At 42.4% G+C, this 21,019-nt stretch overlaps 2 protein-coding genes across 2 annotated transcripts in view; both read right to left on the bottom strand.

The window, feature by feature from the left end:
- LOC117978593 (variable charge X-linked-like) overlaps window positions 1–20,926 on the bottom strand; it is a 433,542-nt gene extending 412,616 nt beyond the window's left edge. The window contains exon 1 of the mRNA XM_055106424.2: window positions 20,819–20,926. The gene's annotated coding sequence lies outside the window, so the exon portion shown is untranslated. The remainder of the gene's footprint in view (window positions 1–20,818) is intronic.
- Window positions 6,582–21,019, bottom strand: part of PUDP (pseudouridine 5'-phosphatase) — a 186,223-nt gene continuing 171,785 nt past the window's right edge. Inside the window, exon 5 of the transcript XR_010111200.1 lies at window positions 6,582–20,928. The gene's annotated coding sequence lies outside the window, so the exon portion shown is untranslated. The remainder of the gene's footprint in view (window positions 20,929–21,019) is intronic.

The raw sequence follows: 21,019 nt of genomic DNA on the forward strand, positions 1-21,019 counted from the left end.
GCCACTACTATTTCTTGTTAACTATGCATCTTCAGTGGGGGCAAACATTGCTCCTTAGGGAAAAAAATAGATTTTTAGGGCAAAAAAAAAAAAAAAAATCAAACTATCTTTATCAGTAAAGTATAGAAATGCATGCAGTACATAAACAGATATGTAATATATCTGTATTAAACTTTTGTGGGGAGGGGAAAATGCCCAAAACACAGGAAAGATGTTGAAAAACATCAGTCTGAACTATCTGGGCTGGAGGTGGTGACCCTGTTTGCAGAATGTTCTTAGCTTCTGTCTCTGCAACTGTAAAGTGTTCATTTTCAGCAAATTCTTTATAAATATATTTTTAGAAAGAGAAGGATGCTTTGCTGTTATGGTGTACAAAATGCCTAACATTAAGTACTTCTTGACCAAGACTGAATTTTATCCCTCTGACTATGGCCCAACCTAGCTAGGCACAACTCTGTTTGTCATGGACTTTGCAACCAAAAGCCACCATAGAAGGGTCCTGATTCCATTCTTAATGGCAGGAGTCACTTCCTGGTGAGTTATGTGTTTTGTACTCTGTTGGGTCTGCTTTGAAAAGCCCCCTCCTTTCCACTGCCTGGCATCTTCTACACGGCATCACCTATGTGAGCCTAAGGGCACACATCTCTCAGATGAGATGAGAATGAGAACGGATTCACCTCATCATGTCCAATGAAGCCATGACTAAACAATGAAAGGCAGATGAAAAATTTAAAGAAAACCACTTCCATAATGGGAAATTCTCATCTATCCTTTTACTAGAAGTATCAGTGTTGTGCCTTATCCCAAATAACTGCTGATGCATGCAGCCTGAGCCCAGGGGAGGAGTTGAAGATATGGTTAAAGAGAGCTAGATAGTGTTCCATCAGTCAAGGTCGGCTATGGTTTGAATGTGTCCCTGGAAGTTCAGGCATTGGAAAGTTAATCCCTGATGCAACAGGTTTAAGAGGAGGGACCTTTAAGAGGTGATTAGGCCATGAAGGCTCTGCCCTTATGAATGGATTAATGCCCTTATCATGGGAATGAGTTTATCTCAGGAGTGGGTTTCTTATTGAAAAAAAAAATAGTTCAGCTCTCTTTTCCACTCTCTCTCACCTTCTCTTTGCTCTTCTGCCTTCTGCCATGTGATAACACAGTACAAAGTCTCTCACCAGATGCCAGCCTCTCAGTCTTGAACTTCCCAGCCTCCAGAATTGTGAGCCAATAAATTCCTCTTCATTATAAATTATCCAGGCTGTGGTATTCTGTTATAACAGCACAGAAAAGACTAAGACAGAAAACTGGTACTTAGAAGTGGGGTTGCTTCTTTAACAAATACCTGACAATTTGGCAGTGGCTTGGGAACTAGGTAATAGGTAGAGGCTGAAAGAATTTGGAAGAGCAGGCTAGAAAAAGTATACATTGCCATAAATGTAATGTTAAGGGCAATTCTGATGAAGGCTCAGAAAAGGAGAGTTGTAAAGGAAGTCTGGAACTTGTTAGAGATTACTTAAGTGGTGGTGATCACAATGCTGGTAGAAAAGAGTAAAGAGGCTGGGCGTGGTGGCTCATGCCTGTAATCCCAGCACTTTGGGAGACCAAGGTGGGTGGTCAGGAGTTCCAGACCAGCTTGACCAACATGGTTGTTTGAAATGCTTGTTCCCCAGTGCCATAAGGAAATAGCACTTGAACATAAATTTAATTTACTCAGCAAGGCCATTTTTACTTCCTGCAGAAAGGGTACACGCTCCAGCAGTTTTGTCAGAGTATACCAAACAAAGGAGATAGGGTCATTTATAACCTTATGCATCCACCCTACTGCTGTGTCCGGTTTCCACTGGCTGGAATGGGACCTCATATTCTGTATTTGTTCCAACTGGCTAGCAACTTATAACTTTTTAAAAGAGGCAAAGGTAGAGGAGAACAAAGGAAGGCGGAAGTAACTTGTGGAATGCTGAGAAAGGTAAAAACACCTTCAAAGAAGGAAGAGGAGCAGGCTATGACCTAATGCTTGCTTGGACCAGTATAAGCATGCCAGGTCAAATATTTAGGCTAAATTGTGGGAGCTAAGAACATAAAGTACACTAATTTCCTTATCATGGCTAGCCGGTATTTAAGAATGTTAGCATAGGCCTTTGAATAAATTTTGCTTCTAAGAGAAGTTACTATTTATTCCTAATTAAATGGGGAGGAAAGTCTTTGAAGAGGAACCTCTACTTTACTTTTTACAATGGTGAAACCCAGTCTCTACTAAAAATACAAAAAATTAGCCAGGCATGGTGGTGGGCACCTGTAATCACAGCTACTCTGGAGGCTGAGGCAGAAAAATCGCTTGAACCTGGGAAGCGGAGGTTGCAGTGAGCTGAGATCACGCCATTGCACTCCAGCCAACATTGCACTCTTGGGCAACAAGAGTGAAATGCCATCTCAAAAAAAAAAAAAAAAAAAAAGAGAAAAGGTCCTTCTGATGAGGTCTCAGACGGAAATGAGGAACAACTTATTGGACACTGAAGGAAAGGCCATCCTTTTTACCAAGTGGCAAAGAATTTGGCTGAATTGTGTCCACGTCCTAAGACTTTATATAAGGCAGAACTTAAGACTGATGAGCAAGAAATTCAGCAAATCATTCAGGATGCTGTGTGGTTTCTCTTAATTGCATATAATACAATGTGAGAAGAAAGAAATGATTTAAATGCAGACTTTATAATTAAAAGGGAAACAGAACTTGGAGATTTGAAGGATTCTCAGCCTGGCTACCAGGTCAAGAATGAAAGAGCATTTTCAAGAGAGGAAAACAGGGGTGTGGCCAAGAGATAAGGAAATTAACATGATAAAACAAGCCAGAGGCCATTCAGCAGAACAATGGGAGAATGATCCTGAAGGTATTTCAGAGATTAGCAATTCTGCCCCTCCCATCACAGGCCCAGAGTGCCAAGGTCTGGGGAAAGGAAATATGTCAAAAGAGAGGCCCATGGTGCCCATGGGACCACAGTACTCACTGCCCTGCACCACCTGAAGTGTCTGCTTCCCACATTCCAGTGCAGTGCTCCTCAGGTGCCCCAGCTGTGGCTCAAGTGAGCCCAGGTTCAGCTTGACTCCCCACTGCAGAAGGCACAAGTCATGAACCTTGGTGGTGTCCACGTGGTGCTAATTCTGCAGGCATACTGAATGCAAGCGCCGTGCAGGCATGGCTTCCGCCACCCAAATTTTAAAGGATGTCAATGACAACCTGGGGACCCAGAAACAGGCCTGTGACAGAGGAGGAGCTGCTGCAGACAGTCTCCACCAGGGCAATGCCTAGTGGAGCTTTGGGAGAAGAGTAACCTCCTAATCCTGAGACCCCAGAACTACAGAGCTACCAGCATTTAATGCCAGCCCAGTAAGCCACAGGCACCTGACCCCAACTCATCAGAGAAACTGTGTGCTCTTCAGTAAAATGGTGGGGATTGGGCCCCTAGGGCCTTCAAGGCCCAACTTCCACCCCAGTGTATCCACAAGGTGGAATATAGAGTCAAGAAATACTATTCTGGAGCCTTAAGATTTGATGTTGTTCACCCTGTTGAGTTTTGGACCTACATTTCTGTAAGTCCAATAAATTTCTGTTCTTTACAAATACCTATGTCTTCCTTTTGAGAGAATGTGTCTCCTATGCCTGTCCCACCATTGTATTTGGAAAGTAGATATCTTGTTTGATTTCAGAGGCTCACAACTGAGAGAAATTTGCCTCAGAAGAAATCATGCTTCAAATCTTACCTGTATCTGATTTAGATGAGACTTTGGATTTTTGAGTTGGTGCTGGAAGGAGTTAAGACTTTGGGGCTATTGGGATGTAATAAATGTATTCTGCATGTAAGAAGAACAGAAATTCAGGAGGCCCTGGGCAGAATTCTGTGGTTTGAATGTATCCCCAAAGTTCAGGTGTTGGAAATCTAATTCTCAATGTATTACAATAGTGTTAATAGGCGGGACCTTTAAGAGGTGATTAGGCCATTGAGGGCTCTGCTCTCATGAATGGATTAATGTCATTATCACAGGAGTGAGTTCCTTATGTAAGGCCAAGTTCCTCCTGCTCTTTCTCTCTCTCTTTGAGGCAGGGTCTTGCTCTGTAACTTACTGCTCTTGCTCTCTCTCACCCTCTTTGCCCTTTCACTTTTTGCCATGAGATGACACAGCACGAAGGCCCTCACCAGATGCTGGACCCCAAATCTTGGACTTCCCAGCATCCAGAATTGCGAGCCAATACATTTCTGTTCTTTATAAATTATTGAGACTCCAGTATTCTGTTATAGCAGCACAAATCAGTCTATGACAGGGTCCAACCAGAAAACCAGGAATCACACTAGCTATTTCCACAGAGGACATTGAATGTAGGGAATTGATTACACAGGTGTTGACAGCTACAAAAGCAAAAATGAAACATCAGGTAATGCAGAGACAGTAGCTTTAGAAATCAGCTGCCACCAACAGAGTATAGAACACAGGTTGGCCAGCTTTTTTTTGTGTATGTGATGGGTCAGACAGTAAATATTTTAGGCGTTTTGTACCATATGATCCATGGAACAGCTGCTCATACCTTGCCACTACAGTGGGAGAGCAACCATACACAATATGGAAATAAATGGGCATGGGTTTGTTGCAATGAAGCTTTTTTTTTTTACAAAAACAAGATGTGCGCTGGATCTGGATTCCACACATACAAAACTCATTTTAATTACACTCTCCTTATTTTGTTCTAATAACTATTTCCTATACCAAAATGCCACCTGGCAAACTCCTATTCATCCTTCAAGACTCACCAAAAGTAGGCCAGGTGTGGTGCCTCATACCTGTAATCCCAGCACTTTGGGAGGACGAGGTAGGTGGATTGCTTGAGCCCAGTAGTTCAAGCCCAGCCTGGGCAACATGGTGAAACCCCATCTCTACAAAAAACACAAAAATTAGCCATGCCTGTAGTCCCAGCTGCTTGGGAGACTGAGGTGAGAGTATCACCTGAGCCCGGGATGTGAAGACTGCAGTGAGCCATGATAATGACACTGCACTCCAGCCTAGGCAACAGAGTGAGACCCTGTCTAAAAAAAAATAAAAAATAAAAAAGACTACCCATGTGTTGGTGTCTCCTCTCAAGCATGAAATCCACCAAAGCATGCTTGCATTCATCCCTGTATTTGCAAGAAACTAGCACAGTCTCTAGCACACAGAGAGTGCTAAACAACTGTTTCATGAAAAGATGAACAAACCAGGTAATAAGCAAATATTAACCAAAAAATTACCCACATGGGTTAAGCATTTACAAGGAGTAAAGAACCGTTTAATGACTCTCCTTAACCTTCCCAGAAACTCTAGGAAGGAGACTGTGATTACCATTTATATTTTATGAATGAGGCAAATGAGGCACAGAGACTTCAAGCTACATCCCTAAGTTTATATAGATGGTCAGTGCATGACCCAAGAACAGAACTCGGGAGTCTGAGTCCAGAGCCTCATCCTTGCACTGCTCTGGAATTCCATATCCGTGCATGGTCTTTACCCGTGATAACAACACAGCACATGCAAGAAGTCTTCTTTATGCTAAGAAAGAATAAACATACCCTTCATAAATAATGCAAAAAACAAGTTAACTGCTTCTGAAGAGTGGAAACCTGCTTTCAAGGAGTCTGAAGTATGGTAGGAATTAATAAAACATTTTAAGGGTACTCTACAATTCAAATATGAAAAGGAAAATCAATTAGTGATCTGAAAGAACTAACAAGTAAAACAATTATTATAATTTTCCATGTATGGAGAATCCACAACATTCTTGAGAGTGTTGAGCATACAAAATTCATTCCCTGTGCTATGTAAGTATAATTTTAACCAGTGGTAGAAATGCCAGTCACTGTGGTTGGATCACTGTTTTAATTTAGCATGGTCTGCCTCTGAGGTTAAAAAAAAAGCCAAATAAAATAGCACACACTTTCTCATTAAGCTGCATAATTCCATCGAATTTGTTTGATTGAAATACTACACCCCGGTGTTTGAGTCTACAAACACATTTACACACAATAAATTTAACAAGCTCACAATTGTAGGTATTAATCCCTTATATTCTGTCTAGTTTTCAATCTTCCTTATAAAATAGAAGACAATTCCAGAAAGTCCCTTGTTTGGATTTGATTCTATTATTTCTACAGCATGAACTCATTTTCTATATAACACAGTCACTTTGGAGAGGTCTTATTTTGTTAAAGGGGTCCCAGAGCATATGTCTAAGTAATTACAGTCTCTTCAAAATGCAAACTTTTATGCCATAAAATTCAGTTAGTAGAAAAGTTTCCTTTATGTGCAAAGAAACATTTTGATTTTACTTTTTGTTTTTTGAGTTCCATACAATGTTAAAGTTTAGATGGTTTAAAATTGGTTTTATATGGCTGTTGATTTCTTTGTAAATTCTCTAAAAACTACATTTCTAACACCATTCTGTGTGAATAAATCTAGAGTTTCAAACATATCTGATAAGAAATTATTTCTCACATCTCTCTTAATTCTAACAATAGGTGTTGGTATAACAAACTAACACTAGAAAGCATTTTACATGCATTATTTAATTTATTTTTGGTGGAACAGATGTTGGTGCCATCATCTTCTCTAATCGGCAGATGAAGCTCTGAGACTATTTTACCAGAGCTAGTGTCTTAGCACAGGCTAAGCTGCAGCATCAAATAGATGCAATCAATTCTGGCTCAGACATAGTCAGTGTCATAAACAATGTGATCATGTACTGCAGGGCACTGGGAAACTCAGATCCACACAGTCTTTCAGGTATCCAACTTGTCATGCTTCTACGATCTTTAACTCATGTCTTCAAGGGTCCCTGTGAGCATCACCATCACAGTCAGCTGGAAGAAAGAGTAGCAGGGGAATCTGTGGGGTACTTTTATAAGGAGGTTCTGGCTTCATTTCTGCTTGGCTTCTTCCTGGGAGGATGTGGTCACATGGGCCCAGCTAACAGAAAGGGAGGCTGGAAATGGGAATGCCTGGGGAGCATTTATTACCTCCTTCAGGTAAGAAAAAGCCTGGCTCTGACATGACTGAGCCAAGTCCTCAGCCCTCTGTCTATACTGTCTGAATGCCCTGTGGGATTGAGCCCTTAACCTGCAGGGTCCCACTCTAACTCCACGCAGAGAGTGTCAGGATGGAAGTGAATTATAGGACACCTAGTGGGTATTCATTGGAGAATTGCTTGGTTTATGGGGGAAAAACCCACATACATCTGGCATCAGAAGTGAGTAGGGGCTGACATAAGAGAAAAATGACCTTCTTGTTTTTCACATAAACAAATATGCAGGCTGTAACTGAGAGATCCTGCAGGGGTGTGTTTGTGAAACCTCTAAAGGTGAGACCAGGTGGTCTGAGAGCAGACAATGGGGACCTTGATGCTAGCCACCAAATGCTGTGCTCAAAATGAGACGTCAGAAGTGATTTTCCACCATGCCAATCCTTCGGATCATATGCACAATATTTGGGCTATTGGTTTTAATCCCTCATGCCCAACATTTTGCAGTTGTTCTAAAGAAACATACAGGTTCTAAAGCCAGCACTATAAAAAACTGACTCTATATTCGTGGGAGGAATTGACTCTTAGGTGAGTGTTTGCCAGGTTTTTCATTTGTCACATTTTCTAACAAGAAGAATGCGATTGTTCAAATCACTCAGGGATAAGTGGCTTGCATTAGCACGCCTATTCAGGGACTTTTTCTAGAAGCATTCTAGGAAGTAAAATGTGGGTTGATATCTTTATTATAGGCAACACGGGGCTTTATTTACAAACAAAGTGCTTTAGACAAGGTCTTTTGCATAATACAAATAGCAAGTTATTTCCAAATGGCCATAATACTTGTAGTCAAAACCTCTTTCAATTGAAGTAGCATCAGCATATGTCTTATTTTCTGGAAAATGTACAGGAAATGGTGAGAAATGCACATTCTATATGCTTTCAGGAGAACTAAGCCATTGAAGCAAAAGGAAAACGAAGTAGTGATTAAAAGATTCGATTCCCTACTTTGGGAAGATACACCAATTTGATTCAAGAAATGGGTATTGAGCTGGGCACAGTGGCTCATGCCTGTAATCCCAGTACTTTGTTAGGCTGAGGAAGGCAGTCTGCTTGAGCCTGGGAGGTTGAGACCAGCTTGCACAACATAGTGAGACTCTGTCTCTACAAAAAATTTTAAAAATTAGCTGGGCGTGGTGGCACACAACTATGGTCCTAACTACTTGGGAGGCTGAGGTGGGAGGATTGCTTGAGCCCTAGAGGTTGAGGCTGCAGTGAGCAGTGATTATGCCACTGCACTCCAGCCTGGGCGACAAAGCGAGACTATGTCTCAAAAAATAAATAAATAAGTAAAAAAGTCAATAAATGAATAAATAAATAAATAAAAAGTGTTGAGCTCCTTTGAGGTGATGTTCATGCTGCCATGGATTAAAGGTCAAATAAGATACGATCCTTTCCCCCAAGAAATTTATAATCTAGCTTTACAATAATTCATTTAGGTATTCTCAACTGCTATGTCAGATAATAACACCTTTCCTAAGTTTTTTCCCCCTCCTAGTACCATCTCAATTCATAAGAACCAAGGAAACAGTGATATCTACTTAAGCCCAGGCAATCATCCAAAGAATTAAAAGCTAGGTAACATTGTCCTCTGTGTGATATTTGCTTGATTATTTTAACAAATAGAAGTCAGTAACTGTTTTTGCATGAAATAGTCACAGGCCAAGGCTCTCTTCTTTGATTTAAGGCTCTTTGGGGTCACTGAAGTGTCATTTGGAAAATGACTTCCCAATGCATAATGATCCCCTAAAGCCTGTCGTAAGTGCTCTTCCATGAGAGCAGCGATTTATTTTCTTCCAAGTATTGTTTTAAAACAGTAAGCAGCCGAAGGTCAGAGAGGCTCTGGCTCATGAAAACAGGCTTAACGCAACTCTAAGATATTTTTTAAACACACTGGAGAGGAGAAAAATTGTTCATAAATACACATTTAGAGAAATGGTTCAACAGACATGGAAAAGATACGTTTCTCTTACCCCCAAGCACATGGTTATAACCCATGAAACAATATACATAAAAGAAAAGAATAGATGGCTTTAGAATATCACAGAGACCTGGATTCAAATTCCAGCCTTTCCTTGCATTGATTATGCCCATTTTGTTTGCAAATCAAAGTTTTTGAGCTCAGTCGCCTCATATAATACAAAACTACCTGCCTCAAAGATTGTGACAATTAAACATGATACTGTATACAAACGCTAAAGAGCAAAGCCAGCTGCATAGTATACACTCAATAAACTGCAGTGATGAGTGCTAAGATTATTGTTAAACAGGAGTTATACACAAAATAATTAGGCATACAGTATATAAAACCCAATCCTCTCTTCATTTGTGGGATTATGTCAATCGGATATCTAATGCTATGTTACTTGTTAAATAATCATTTTCATAAGCAGGAAAAATAAAAACCTATGCAGCTATAAAAATCAACTGTATTAAAGACTTTATTTAACTCTTGAGTTAGGAAACTGGTTGTAAGATGTTGCAACCAGTTCAAAGTCGACTGCAAACAGACACATTTATAGATCAGGAATATTGAAACCTCAGAACATAAAACTATCTTCTTCCACCGTTCGGGAAGGAAATAATTGAAACTGTACCAGACAGGACATAATTTGCATATGAATAGACAGGAATGATTTTGCACTCAGTTATCTACAACTTATGAGGATGTAAGTTTGGTCCCACAGAATCAGAATCTGATAATCCTAGAGGCTGTACTCTTCCAGGAAATGCATCATTGTCCTTTAAAGCACATTTTTCTACAATTATCACATATATATTTTATATATAATATAGGAAATAAAAATATCTATTTTGTGTAGATATGTTTGCATGTAAGTGTTGTTCAATTTTGCTTGCTGTTTTGTATACCACATCATACATATTGTCTTTTCACATACGCACCCACCTGTAAAAGTTAAAATTACTAAAATTGAGTGAATCTTGGTTCTATGCCTGTTATATAGAAACTAAGTAAATGATGGAGTGCATCAAAGAATTGTACAATTTGAGCAAAAAGATTATCTCACTCTGCCATTTCTCTTAATCATTCCACCAACACTTTATGAACTTCTTGAGTTATAGGCAATAAAATTCCAAATATTGAAAGTTGTGTTTGAGTCCTTTAGACTGGATTGCCTTCATATTTTTTTTTTTTTTTTTTTTTTTAGAGACAGGGTCTCACTCTATCACATAAGCTGGAGTGCAGTGGTGCAATTGTAGCTTGCTGCAACCTTGAACTCCTGGGCTCAAGAGATCCTCCCACTTCAGCCTCCTGAGTCGTTGGGACTACAGGTGTGCACCATCACAGCTGGCTAATTTTTTGTATTTTCTGTGAAGATAGGGTCTTGCTATATTGCCCTGGTTGGTCTTGAACTCCTGGCCTCAAGTGACCCTCCTGCCTCAGCCTCCCAAAGTGCTGGGATTACAGGTGTGAGCCACTGCACCCACCCAGCCACCTTCAGGCATGTTAAGGATGGTGAGGAACAGGGATGATGGTTTTAACAAGGTTCCCTGATGGTGGCCTCATGTGTGCTGCTCCCACAGCGTGGCTGAGGGTGGAAGCTGATTCCCGGTTGGAGGAAGGTTAGGGAAGTGCACCACTGCCTTCTCTCTGGACTGGAAAGAGACGGGCTGTGTCTAGGGAGGGTGTGTAGGGGGCCGTGTTTCGGGGGTTGAGGGTCATTGGTAATTGGTCACGTTCCTCCTTTCAGGAAGCAGGAGTTGGTCCTGTAGGACTCCTTTCCCAGAGAGCGGCTGCCACAGGAGGACAGAGGCATCTGCAGCCGCCCTGGCCTTCTCTCTGGTGCAGACCCATGCGGTTCCTCCCCCATGCTGCTAGACCTGGCTGTCTCCTGACTCTGGCTTCCTGCCTGGCCCTTTCCTTTCCATCCTGGCCCTCACCCCTTAGCTGGTGTCCCCAGCATGTTTTTCTTGCCTGAAGACATCAGAACTCTGCTTCTTCTTTCTGTTCTCCTTCCTCTTAGGCAGGCTGCAGCCTCGTCCCTGTGACCCTCTGGAGCTCTGAGAGGATCCAAGAGAATACAGCTCTGCCATCCAGGTCTGCGTGGCAGCAGATGCTCTCCCTCACCCAGAAGTCCATTTGAGTGGCAGCTTTGCACCTATGCCGTGAAAATGTCCCCACCTTCATTAAAAAAGAACCAGAGCAGTCACTAACTCCTCACTACCCCATGTTGGGGCTCAGAAAACAATGCCCCAAAATGCAGGTCTCAGCAGTGGCCTTGGAAGCGAACTTCTCTCTGTGACCTTCTCCTGCCCTCCTGTCTCTCAGTCCCATCCTTCCCAGAGGGCTCAGAGAAACTAGAAGCCCTCCTTCCCTTGGCTGGTCCTAGAAACCAGAACCCTTCTCTCCAAAGCCAGCCATAAAACCTAAAAATAGGACTTTAACTTTCCCTCTGCCTTTCTGTGTAAAAACTAGCCATAAAGAAATTCCCTGACCTACCTTGTTTGACTGTAGATCCTAAAACCCCCATTCCAGAGAGGGTCCCACCTCACACCCAGAAGGAAAGAGCGCTGCTCAGAGAGGCCAAGAAGAATCTACACAGACAGGCTGGCTGGGTTTCCACACTCAGTCCATTAGCTTTAGATCAGGCCCTTTTTGTCCAACCCCGTTTCTACATGCTGTCCATGCTTTGTTGAACCTAAGTATAAAAATGGATAGTTTCCCCTGTATCCTTGGGCCTTCATTCTGAAGTCTCCTATTTGTACACATTAATTTGTGTGCCTTTTCTCCTGTTAATCTGCCTTTTGTAAGTTTATTTTCCAGTGAAACTTCAGGGGACCCCTTGGCCCCTACACCCCACACACTTGCACACAGGCACATACTCACCACCATCTGTGTAGTACACAGTGGATAGAAATAAGGTGGGATGCAGAGACGCAAATGCAAAATTCTATTTCTATCTGATGGATCAGTGGAAGGGAAGGTTTGTGTTTAACAAGGATGTGTCCGTGCCTTTCCCAGTTTCAGGAGCAAGTGAACCATCTGGGAATCTCATGAATGTGAAAACTTTGGCCCTGTGGGTCTGGGGCAGGGGGGTGTGAGTCACTGTCTTCACTGTGGCTCAGAGTCTGTGATCTGGAGAGCTGATGGTGGGGCCGATCGTCTCTCTGCGGGAGAGTTTGGTGTCACCATCATCTCTTAAAGCTGCAGTGTGCTGGCTGAGCAGGGGTCTGTGTTTTAGGGGGTTGGAGTAATTAGTTTCCACCTTCTTCATCTCTCTCTCCTTTTTTTTTTTCTTTTTCCTAGGTTGGAGTACAGTGGCACAGTCTTGGCTCACTGCAACCTCCACCTCCCCAGTTCAAGGAATTCTCCTGCCTCAGCCTCCCCAGTAGCTGGGACTACAGGCACGTGCCACCATACCCAGCCAATTTTTGTATTTTTAGTAGAGACAGGGTTTCACTATGTTGGCCAGGCTGGTCTCAAACTCCTGGCCTCAAATGATCTGCCCGCCTCGGCCTCCCAAAGTGCTGGGTTTACAGGCGTGAGCCACCGCACCTGGCCCTTCTTCATCTCTTATGTTTCCAAGGGCCTAGGCTTCATTGTTGCCAGTATCTTCCCATAGATCTAGTGTTGGTCAACGTTGTTCAGTCACTTCTAGGATTTACTGAGACCAGCAGCTCCCCCTGTGCACTAACTGCCTTCCTTATGGCCATGACATGGCCCCACAGACAAGGGGCCAAGCCTCTCTAAACCATGTGTGAAAAGAAGGCAACAGAGTGTATGTGAGCACGGTGGGTGTGAATGACTCCCAAACCACCCTAAGGCTGAGATGTCCTATGACAAACCTTGCTACCCACATGAACTCCCCTAAAAACATCTATCTGCTCTTAAAATAGTCATGGGCCGGCATTTCATTGTCCATAGACTGCTTGACAGCCTGGAGCTCCACCTCCACCCAAGCCATAGGTGTCCTCGTCTCTTGGCTGCCACACCAAGGCAGACTGTGTCTCAGGGAGCAACCCAAGGGGTGAGGTGTGAAGAAATGTTCCCACATCAGGCCCTGCTGTAGGAATAAAGGTAGATCTCTTATGTTTTTCAGAACAGATCTCTTTGCAAAAGCTAATCATCCCTTAAACACTAATAACAACTGCAGGACACAACCTATTGTGTCTGAAAACTGTGAAGGGTTAATCACATTTTCTAAACACAAAGTACTTTCCCCTAAGCACATCTGGGCCCACAGGGCAGTGGCTCATGCTTATAATCTCAGCACTTTGGGAGGCTGAGGCAGGAGGATCACTTGAGGCTGGGATTTCGAAACCAGCCTGAGCAACATAGAAAGATCCAGTCTTGACAAGAAATTTTCTTTTGAAATTAGCCAGGCATGGAGGTGCACACCTGTAGTCCCAGCTACTAGGGAAGCTGAGGTGGGAGGACTCTTTGAGCCCAGGAGTTCAAGGCCGCAGTGAGCTATGATTGCACCACTGCACTCCAGCTTGCATAGAGCGAGACCCAGTCTCTTTGTAAAATTTTTTGGAAGGTCTGCTATTATTTCAAGCTAAAAGTTTATACAGTAATTGCTTTGTGTTGTGTAACATTCTAGAATATGACATACATACAAAAGGGTGTTTTAAATAAATTATTCCTTTTGGGCATAAAATGTGTGGGGTATAGGGGCCACGGGGTCCCCTGAAGTTTCACTGAAAAATAAACTTACAAAAGGCAGATAAATAGGAGGAGAAAAGACACACAAATCAATGTGTATACACGGGAGGCTTCAGAATGAAGATCCAAAGAAATATAGCAATAATAAAATAAATAAGTCTGAGTTTGAATTAACACAATTTAGCAACGGAGTCATTCTTTGTCAATCATTTAGCCATTTCGAAAATCGCTTTGTAAAATTTTTTGGAAGGTATGCTATTATTTCAAGCTAAATGTTTATACAATAATTATTTTGTGTTGTGTAACATTTTAGAATGCAATGACTATCTGCAAAGGGCCTTTTAAATAAATTATTCCTTTTGGGCATAAAAAATAATTTTGTGGTGCTTTATGGGTAGGGAGGTGAGCAGTAGGGGGTTGCCGGATGGATGATGGATTTGAGCGAACCCAAGATTAGGAGGATCTATCTGGGGTAGGACCTGGCGGTACGCAGAATAGACTGGACTCCTATTTGGCCATAAGCATTGAGCCCCTTTGCATTCATATTTCGAAACAAAATTGCCCTAGAGAATAATTATTCATCTTTTCAAAGACTAGAGTAATGATTGCTCTCCAGGTGGCTCCAAACACAGATTTTCGGGATCTCATTTAGATGTATTAATATTAACTTAGCCAGCCAAGCTTTTTATCCATAAAGTTATACAAGAGGAGGAAAAGAGAGGACTGCCTGTATGATGGATAAGGTCAATAGATGTCAGAACAGCTGGGTGCAGTGGCTCACACCTGTAATTCCAGCACTTTGGGAGGCCGAGGTGGGTGGGAGTTTAGGAGTTCAAGACCAGCCTGACAGTGAAACCCTGTCTCTACTAAAACTACAAAAATTCACTGGGCGTGGTAGCAGGTGCCTGTAATCCCAGCTACTCAGGAGGCTGAGGTAGGAGAATCGCTTGAACCTGGGAGGTGGAGGTTGCAGTGAGCTAAGGTCACACCACTGCACTCCAGCCTGGGTGATAGAGCAAGACTCCATCTCAAAACAAAAAACAAAAAACAAAAAAAAAAACAGATGTCAGAATAGCTTCAGCCCCTGTCTTATACCTGCTACAGGTAAAGGTCCCGCTATGGACAAGAGGATGCTGCATGTTCATGCGCCACCTGACAGATCCATTTATACAGACCTGACTTTTTTTCTGAGGCCTCTGTTCTGTTCCATTGGTCTATATATCTGTTTGATACCAGTACCATGCTGTTTTGGTTACTGTAGCCTTGTAGTATAGTTTGAAGTCAGGTAGCGTGATGCCTCCAGCTTTGTTCTTTTTGCTTAGGATTATCTTGGCTATATGGGCTCTTTTTTGGTTCCATATGAAATTTAAAGTAGTTTTTTCTTTTCTCTTTTTTCTTTTCTTTTTTTTTTTTTTTGAGACAGAGTCTCACTCTGTCACCCAGGCTGGAGTGCAGTGGCGCAATCTCGGCTCACTGCAAGCTCCACCTCACTGGTTCATGCCATTCTCCTGCCTCAGCCTCCCAAGTAGCTGGACTACAGGCGCCCACCACCACGCCCGGCTAATTTTTTTTTTTTTTTTTGTATTTTCAGTAGAGACGGGGTTTCACCTTGTTAGCCCGGATAGTCTTGATCTCCTGACTTCGTGATCTGCCCGCCTCGGCCTCCCAAAGTGCTGGGATTACAGGCGTGAGCCACTGCGCCTGGCCTAAAGTAGTTTTTTCTAATTCTGTGAAGAAAGTCAGTGGTAGCTTGATGGGGATAGCATTGAATCTATAAATTACTTTTGGCAGTATGGCCATTTTCACGATACTGATTCTTCCTATCCATGAGCATGGAATGTTTTTCCATTTGTTTGTGTCCTCTTGTTTCCTTGAGCAATGGTTTGTAGTTCTCCTTGAAGAGGTCCTTCACATCCCTTGTAAGTTGTATTCCTAGGTATTTTATTCTCTTTGTAGCAATTGTGAATGGGAGTTCACTCATGATTTGGCTCTCCGTTTGTCTATTATTGGTGTATAGGAATGCTTGTGATTTTTGCACGTTGATTTTGTATCCTGAGACTTTGCTGAAGTTGCTCATCAGCTTAAGGAGATTTTGAGCTGAGATGATGGGGTTTTCTAAATATACAATCATGTCATCTGCAAACAGACAATTGACCTCTCTTCCTACTTGAACATCCTTTATTTCTTTCTCTTGCCTGATTGCCCTGGCCAGAACTTCCAATATTATGTTGAATAGGAGTGGTGAGAGAGGGCATCCTTGTCTTGTGCTGGTTTTCAAAGGGAATGCTTCCAGCTTTTGCCCATTCAGTATGATATTGGCTGTGGGTTTGTCATAGATAGCTCTTATTATTTTGACATACGTTCCATCAATACCTAGTTTATTGAGAGTTTTAACATGAAGAGGTGTTGAATTTTATTGAAGGCCTTTTCTGCATCTGCTGAGATAATCATGTGGTTTTTGTCATTGGTTCTGTTTATGTGATGGATTATGTTTATTGATTTGTGTATGTTGCACCAGCCTTGTATCCCAGGGATGAAGCCGACTTGATAATGGTGGATGAGCTTTTTGATGTGCTGCTGGATTCAGTTTGCCAGTATTTTATTGAGGATTTTCACATCGATGTTTATCAGGGGTATTGGCCTGAAATTTTCTTTTTTAATTGTGTCTCTGCCAGGTTTTGGTATCAGGATGATGCTGGCCTCATAAAATGAGTTAGGGAGGAGTCCCTCTTTTTCTATTGTTTGGAATAGTTTCAGAAGGAATGGTACCAGCTCCTCTTTGTACCTCTGGTAGAATTCAGCTCTGAATCTATCTGGTCCTGGGCTGTTTTTGGTTGGTAAGCTATTAATTACTGCCTCATTTTCAGAACTTGTTATTGGCCTATTCAGGGACTCGACTTCTTCCTGGTTTAGTCTTGGGAGGGTGTATGTGTCCAGGAATTTATCCATTTCTTCTAGATTTTCTAGATTATTTGCATAGAGGTATTTATAGTATTCTCTGATGGTAGTTTGTATTTCTGTGGGATCAGTGGTGATATCCTCTTTGTAATTTTTTATTGTGTCTATTTGATTCTTCTCTCTTTTCTTCTTTATTAGTCTGGCTAGCAGTCTATCTATTTTGTTTATCTTTTCAAAAAACCAGCTCCTGGATTCATTGATTTTTTGAAGGGTTTTTCGTGTCTCTATCTCCTTCAGTTCTGCTTTGATCTTAGTTATTTCTTGTCTTCTGCTAGCTTTGGAATTTGTTTGCTCTTGCTTCTCTAGTTCTTTTCATTGTGATGTTAGGGTGTCAATTTTGGATCTTTCTCACTTTCTCCTGTGGGCATTTAGTGCTATAAATTTCCCTCGAAACACGGCTTTAGCTGTGTCCTATAGATTTTTGTATGTTGTGTCTTTGTTCTCATTGGTTTTAAAGAACTTATTTATTTCTGCCTTAATTTCATTATTTACCCAGTAGTCATTTACAAGCAGGTTGTTTAGTTTCCATGTAGTTGTGCGGTTTTGAGTGAGTTTCTTAATCCTGAGTTCTAATTTGATTGCACTGTGGTCTGAGAGACTGTTTGTTATGATTTCCATTCTTTTGCATTTGCGAAGTGTTTTACTTCCAATTATGTGGTCAATTTTAGAATATGTGCGATGTGGTGTTGAGAAGAATGTATATTCTGTTGATTTGGGGTGGAGAGTTTTGTAGATGTCTATCAGGTCTGCTTGGTCCAGGGCTGAGTTCAAGTCCTGAATATCCTTGTTTATATTCTGTCTTGTTGATCTGTCTAATATTGACAGTGGGGTGTTAAAGTCTCCCACTATTATTGTGTGGGAGTCTAAGTCTTTGTAGGTCTCTAAGAACTTGCTTTATGAATCTGGGTGCTCCTGTATTGGGTGCATATATATTTAGGATAGTTAGCTCTTCTTGTTGAATTGATCCCTTTATCATTATGTAATGCCCTTCTTTGTCCTTTTTGAGCTTTGTTGGTTCAAAGTCTGTTTTATCAGAGACTAGGGTTGCAACCCCTGCTGTTTTCTGCTTTCCATTTGCTTGGTAAATATTCCTCCAGCTATGTGTGTCTTTGCATGTGAGATGGGTATGTTGAATACAGCACACTGATGGGTCTTGACTCTTTATCCAATTTGCCAGTCTGTGTCTTTTTATTGGGACATTTAGCCCATTTACATATAAGGTTAATATTGTTATGTGTGAATTTGATCCTGTCATTATGATGCCAGGTCGTTATTTTGCCAGTTAGTTGATGTAGTTGATGCAGTTTCTTCATAGTGTCAATGGTCTTTACAATTTGCTATGATTTTGCAGTGGCTGGTACTGGTTTTTCCTTTCCATATTTAGTGCTTCCTTCAAGAGCTCTTGTAAGGCAGGCCTGGTGGTGACAAAATCTCTCAGCAATTGCTTGTCTGTAAAGGATTTTGTTTCTTCTTCACTTATGAAGCATAGTTTGACTGGATATGAAATTCTGGGTTGAAAATTCTTTTATTTAAGAATGTTGAATATTGGCCCCCACCCTCTTCTGGCTTGTAGTGTTTCTGCAGAGAGATCCACTGTTAGTCTGATGGGCTTCCCTTTGTGGGTAACCCGACCTTTCTCTCTGGCTGCCCTTAACATTTTCTCCTTCATTTCAACCTTGGTGAATCTGACGATTATGTGTCTTGGGGTTGCTCTTCTCAAGGAGTATCTTTGTGGTGTTCTCTGTATTTCCTGAATTTTAATGTTGGCCTCTCTTGCTAGGTTGGGGAATTTCTCCTGGATAATAACTTGAAGAGTGTTTTCCAACTTCGTTCCATTTTCCCCGTCATTTTCAGGAACACCCATCAAATGTAAGTTAGGTCTTTTCACATAGTCCCATATTTCTTGGAGGCTTGTTCATTCCTTTTCATTCTTTTTTCTCTAATCTTGTCTTCACACTTTATTTCATTAAGTTGATCTTCAATCTCTGATATCCTTTCTTCTGCTTGATCGATTCGGCTATTGATACTTGTTTATGCTTCATGAAGTTCTCGTGCTGTGTTTTTCAGCTCCATCAGGTCATTTATGTTCTTCTCTAAACTGATTATTCTAGTTAGCAATTCCTTTAACCTTTTTTCAAGGTTCTTAGCTTCCTTCCATTGGGTTAGATCATGTTCCTTTAGCTCAGAGGAGTTTGTTATTACCCACTTTCTGAAGCCTATTTCTGTCAATTCATCAAACTCATTCTCCGTCCAGTTTGGTTCCCTTGCTGGCGAGGAGTTGTGATCCTTTGGAGAAGAGGCATTCTGGTTTTTGGAATTTTCAGCCTTTTTGTACTGGTTTTTCCTCATCTTTGTGGAATTATCTACCTTTGGTCTTTGATGTTGGTGACCTTCAGATGGGGTTTTTGTGTGGACATCCTTTTTGTTGATGTTGATGCTATTCCTTTCTGTTTGTTAGTTTTTCTTCTAATAGTCAGGCCCCTCTGCTGCAGGTCTCCTGGAGTTTGCTGGAGGTCCACTCCAGACCCTATTTGCCTGGGTATCACCAGTGGAGGCTGCAGAACAGCAAAGATTGCTGCCTGTTCCTTCCTCTGGAAGCTTCATCCCAGAGGGGCACCCGCCAGATGCCAGCCAGAGCTCTCCTGTATGAGGTGTCTGTTGACCCCTACTGGGAGGTGTCTCCCAGTCAGGAGGCACGGGGGTCAAGGACCCACTTGAGGAGGCTGTCTGACCCTTAGCAGAGCTTGAGCACTGTGCTGGGAGATCCACTGTTCTCTTCAGAGCCAGCAGGCAGGAATGCTGAAGCTGCGCCCACAGCCGCCCCTTCCCCCAGGTGCTCTGTCTCAGGGAGATGGGAGTTTCATATATAGGCCCCTGACTTGGGCTGCTGCCTTTCTTTCAGAGATGCCCTGCCCAGAGAAGAGGAATCTTGTGAGGCAGTCTGGCTGCAGCAGCTTTGCAGCCAGTGAGCTCTGCCCCATCTGAACTTCCCAGCAGCTTTGTTTACGCTGTGAGGGGAAAACCGCCTACTCAAGCCTAAGTAATGGTGGATGCCCCTCCCCCAACCAAGTTTGAGTGTCCTAGGTTGACCTCAGACTGCTGTGCCAGCAGTGAGAATTTCAAGCCAGTGGATCTTAACTAGCTGGGCTCCATGGGGGTGGTATCCACTGATCTAGGACACTTGGCTCCCTGGCTTCAGCCCTCTTTCCAGTGGAGTGAACAGTTCTGTCTTGCTGGCATTCCAGGAGCCACTGGGGTATGAAAAAAAATCTCCTGCAGCTAGCTTGGTGTCTACCCAAATGGCTAGCCAGTTTTGTGCTTGAAACCCAGGGCCCTGGTGGTATAGATACCTGAGGGAATCTCCTGGTCTGCGGGTTGCAAAGGCCATGGGAAAAGCATAGAATCTGGGCCAGAATGCACCATTCCTCACGGCACAGTCCCTCACAGCTTCCCTTGGCTAGAGGATGGAGTTCCCCAACCTCTCGCACTTCCTGGGTGAGGCAACGCCCCACCCTGTTTCTGCTCACCCTCCATGGGCTGCACCCACTGTCTAACCAGTCCCAATGAGATGAGCTGGGTACCTCAATTGGAAATGCAGAAATCATCTGCCTTTTGCGTTGATCTCACTGGGAGCTGCAGACTGGAGCTGTTCCTATTCAGTCATCTCGCCAGCCACCCAAGAGGATCTTTTCTGAGCCAAAGTTTAGCACCTCTGTCCCAGCTCCTTCCTTAGAGAATTCTGAATGTGGGTTCCACTTAAAGAACAACACAGCATCAAGGGGCATCTGACCTCTGGTCATTTGGAGACTTCAACCCCCTATTACTTTCTATGGATGAAAATCAAAGCTTCTGCTGTACTGTTCTCAGAGCCAAAGCCTGAGGTGAAACTCCTCTCCTCTGATTTTTTGAGCATGGAATATAAACAAAATAATTAGCCACTCAAGAGTCATTGCAAACATTAACTAACATGTAACCTTGCAAAACAGGGAAGGTTCTTATTTGTAAATGCCAATCACTACACAGAAAAACTCTAAGGATTTATATCCTAGGCAACAGAAAATTGCTCTGTAAAAGAACTCTTCCCACATGTTTTACTAAATTTGCAATATTTTAGCTTGCATTTAAATAAATACAGAGTTTCCTACCTCTCTCTCAAGTGTCTCTTCTGCAAATCCATGCTCTTTTCTCCATGCCACTCCAGGAACAGGCAGGAAGAACCCAATCTCACAACGGGGACCAGAGACTGCCGCCTTACCTTAGAGGAGCAGAAAATGTAGTATCAAGGACACCTTCAGGATGTAGACAGTAAGGTGACTGCTGGAATCATCTAAGAGTAGGGAGTTTTA

This window comes from Pan paniscus, chromosome X (assembly GCF_029289425.2).
Source record: "Pan paniscus chromosome X, NHGRI_mPanPan1-v2.0_pri, whole genome shotgun sequence".
Taxonomy (NCBI): domain Eukaryota; kingdom Metazoa; phylum Chordata; class Mammalia; order Primates; family Hominidae; genus Pan; species Pan paniscus.